Here is a 4,707-nt window from a genome sequence, read left to right as displayed (position 1 = left end):
TATATATATATAATCATATACATATACATATCATATAATACATATACATATACATATCATATACATATAAATATACTATACTATACATATACATATACATATATATATATATATATAATATATATATATATATATATATATGTATATATATATATATATATATATATATATATATATACGTATGTATATATATATATACTATATATATATATATATATATATATAATATATATATATATATACTAACTATTAAAAAACATAAGTTAACTAGTAGTGGGTATATACCTAATGCTTTTATGTATTTATAATGCTGTTCAATTCTGTTTATTCTAGAAATAAGTGCAAAGATGAAGCTCATCTTCTGGCAACTTTTAATTTTGTGCTTCAGTGAGTATAATCTCTATTTTTTTCTTCCATGTCTCTCTTCCTAAGTTTTATGTAGGGTGTAACACGAGTTTATGCAAATATTTTGGGTAAAGAAAGAATAAGTCCTTCTGAGCAGAAAATGTTCAATAAACATATGCATTTTTAGGCTTCGTTTGTTGGTGAGGCGAATTTTTAAAAATAACTGTATCATTAATGGGCAAGTAAGAAGGTACATACGAGATGTTGGACCATTCATGGGTATGGGGAGGGGGATGGAGCCGAATAGTTCATTTGTTTTTCTAAACAGTCTCGCTTTTCCACCAAGAGAGTGTCCGGGTTACAAGTGACGAATTCCGGATTCAATTTTTGTGAGCAACAATCTGTAGACAATGCCTTACCGTTCCCTTAAAGTGGAATATGCAGATATATTGTTTATTTAGGGGTTTAGCAACCGTTCCATTTCTAGAAAGTTGTGAACTACAAGGTTATAAAAAAATCGGCGATTAGGCTGATGTGAATAAAATATTTCTAAATTAAATGTATTCTTTAGATACTGAGCAAAGGGGAAAATGCATGCAACATGCATCATTGTTACCTTTTCCTTCTCCGTCAATGGTATTTACTGGACTGCGATAAATAAAGAAAAGAAAAGCAAGCCTAATGGAATCTCACCTCTATTCAAGATAGGCCTATCCATTACACACCGATCAAAGATTTAAAAATGTAAAAAATCTTTCCTTCTTCATGAAAAGTATTCATCATACACCAGTCAGAGGAAAAAATACCTGTGAAACCTCTTTTGCCTCTGTCATATGAAAGAGAATGGGAACATTATGAAACATTTACTTTCTTCATTCTTTCCCCTCAAAGGTACTATTTTCATGCAATAATTGAAAGAGGTAGAAAAGCTGACGTTGCTCAAAATGCAGTATCCTCCCTATCTTCAATCCTTTGTCATCAGGATGACTGTCACTATACCTCATTCAGCATAGGCGGAGGCCTAGCCCTGACTCCAACGATAACAAATGAATGCTGCCAAGCAAGATTTACACTACTTTCTTGATATGTAAAGGTAATCATTAAAATTAGATTACAATGAAGTCTGTTCACAGTTGATTTACTATTTGAAAGGACTGCAATATTACATTTTTTACAAACCAGTAAGGAGAATTAAAAGTCTAGCAATAGAGTTGCCTAATGTACTTCATCAACCCTTCACCCCTATATCCTTGCCTACTAAGACACTGCACACGCCATCTTGGCTGAGAGCAGCGTTAAGGAAAAATGGTTATTTTAACATTTTCTTCACTGACAAACGAAGCCCAAAAATGCATATGTTCATAGTACATTTTCTGCTGAGAATGACTTGTTCTTTCATTTCCAAAATATTGGCATAAACTCGTGTTACATCCTGTATATACTAGAAGTGTAATATATATTGGTATCTTCGCTTGGTAGCAAGACAATAGTGTTATTGGGTAAAGGTCCCCCCCCCGCACACTTTACACCTTTTCCTTTTTTTCTTTTCAGGCTTTGACGTGGGTTTTGCAACGACTGGAGGGGAGAAAAATTCAAACTTAAAACGTAGGCTTAGATATAAAATGCAACAAGGAACTTCGAAAGAAATTCCTCCACATCAGTAAGTAAACAACGAAATCTAATCTTCGTTTATTCATTTCGGCATAATTTTAAAATCTATTTGAACAGATTTTTTGTTGATTCGATTTAGTACTCTTGAGAAATGACAAATAACTGTCGTCTTTAGTATTATAAATGGCATAATGCTGTCGGCCATTTAATAAAATTATGCTCTTAGTTTGAATGAATAGCTAAATTTCTTAATATTACTAACTTCCCCCTCTTTTTTGAGTCTTCATAAATTTCACAACTACTGTATTCTTCAATAAACGCACACATACAATATATATATATATAATATATATATATATATATATATATATATATATATATATATATATATATATATATATATATCATCTGACTATTGTGACAAATTTCAGTTTATTTTGTGGTTATGTTCATTTATATGGTTGGAAATAAATGAACATAACCACAGAATAAAAATTTGTCACATATAATTTAGAGCAGAAACTATCAGTACAAGAGTCAGATGATAGAATTGGCATTGATTAAATAGAGACAGGTAATGAACATCTCAAAGGGCACATGGGATTCAGATGTCATTGATATAGTTTACCATCAACCAATGCTTAAGAGGATTAAAGAAGGATTATCAGTGCGACTACCCTAAATTGGCTTAACTGTGGAAGGATCTCTTGGTATAAATACCACCTTTTCTGTAACTTTTCTCATTCATCTACCTGAAGAGAGAGACAGCAGTCTCTGAAATATAGTATTATAGTATTTTCTCTCTATATTTTGGTATTTTTATGGTCTCCTTTTATTTGATGGAATTCTGTTGAAACAGAACATTTTTATCAGTCAAATATATATATATATATATATATATATATATATATATATATATATTATATATATATATATATATATATATATGTTGTAAGGGGGTAAATCCCTTATAAAGTAAAATCTGCCACCAAATTTTTTGCGTCCCCTGGAAGGTCGTGACATGCAGAACTTACTTCTTCGACGCACCTTGGTAACGTTAATTTGACCGGGGCACTACTAACTCTCTCTACCGACTTTTCTCTCTCACTACCTCAAAGCAACTCACAAACCATAATTACGTAAGGTCGTTAAATCAGATGCATAATTACCGAAAATAGACTTTATTTTGTGAAGAACAAAATGATTAACTGAATAAGTAAAATTTTGAAACTTTAGCTAATGAATACAACCCAAATAATGCACACATATAAAAAGGTATAACTTAAAATAGGAAACCAAAATGATCTTCGGGATCAGACCAAAAGCTCTTCCACATCTAAATCTCTCGAATAACTAAACATCAGTCATAATAATATAGGCAATCAAAAAGTTCATTAATATCTCCCTTATGATTAACAACACTCCATTATGGGTTGCCAGATCCGTCTGTAAAAGAAGGAATCCCACATAAATAGATTGGAAATAAAATTAAAATAATACTAATAAATTTTCCTGGAATAAAACACGCACGATGACATCTCTGAAACAAACATTTAAAATATATTCGGGCACAAATGTGAGTATGCTTACCCATTTCAGCCGTAAACAGAAACTCTAGGAAAAGTAAAACAAGGCCATGCCGACCTCGGCCTCCAAGTAGTGCCTGATTATCATTTATCTCCCATCATATAGGGGAACAGACCCCACGCACTCATGTAAGTACAGCTAATAGTCCCACCCATGGAATCTGACTAAAACCAGTTCGGAATTGTACCTACTTCCGCCCATGTACAAACACGCACAACCTCTCTACCCTTGGTCGCGGATTGAGACAGTAGTCTTCAACATCACGCCATCCAAAAAGTGACGCGTCGCACATTCCGAAACCCCGCTCTGTCTCCGTGTGAGCCAATGATGACAACTACAAAAAAATGTTCCGACACACTCGCTTTTCTGATCATTTTCATAGGACAGCAATACAGTATATGCATGCATTAAGTGCTAAATATCTCTGAACATCTAACTTATACATAACACACACACACACACACACACACACACACACACACATATATATATATATATATATATATATATATATATATATATATATATATATATATATATATATATATATATTTATATATATGGGTATCAGCGAATACCACAGGAAAATGACAGGCCGAAGGTCAGTACCTTCTGTCTATCATTTTCCTGTAGTATTCGCTTATATACTGAAGTCACGTGCCTCTACTGTGATTTTTCAAGCATACTATATCTGGGTGTACGTGTTAAGAATTAAGTATTCATTTGTGTTCAAACTCATGCTATTAGTAAATGAAGAGTATTCATTAGAGTATTTCCATTAAAACAGAGTTCAAAGGGACGTCATGAAAGCATTCATTCAAGAAGGAATGGAAGAACTTTGTTATTTCCTACTCGGAGTTTCTCCTTCCCATCTTTTTCACCTTCTCCATGATGATAACTTCCAAGGTTAGTAAGATTTACTTAATTTTTTGTGCATTAGTATCCAAGAATTGTCTCTGTTGCATTCCTTAATGTGCGTACAACTTTCACTATTACATTACATTGATAGTTTTAATTAAGGAGTAATCGACGTGACGTCATAAACACGCCATTTTCCAAACAATAACACTATTGGTGGGCAGAAAGTCATTTCTGGATCCTTACCATATCAGACGAACGATGATAATTCAAGTTAATCTGCACCTTATTTATAAGCAATGGTTC

The 4,707-nt window shown here is 32.6% G+C and overlaps 1 long non-coding RNA gene across 1 annotated transcript; it reads left to right on the top strand.

The window, feature by feature from the left end:
- Nucleotides 1-1,896: 1,896 nt before the first annotated feature.
- Nucleotides 1,897-4,449, top strand: LOC135210541 (uncharacterized). The gene is made up of 2 exons (XR_010313534.1): nt 1,897-2,005; nt 4,331-4,449. It is a non-coding gene; the product is annotated as an uncharacterized LOC135210541 (long non-coding RNA).
- Nucleotides 4,450-4,707: the final 258 nt, after the last annotated feature.

This window comes from Macrobrachium nipponense, chromosome 39 (assembly GCF_015104395.2).
Source record: "Macrobrachium nipponense isolate FS-2020 chromosome 39, ASM1510439v2, whole genome shotgun sequence".
Lineage (NCBI taxonomy): Eukaryota > Metazoa > Arthropoda > Malacostraca > Decapoda > Palaemonidae > Macrobrachium > Macrobrachium nipponense.
This window is presented reverse-complemented; position numbering and strand designations above follow the sequence as displayed.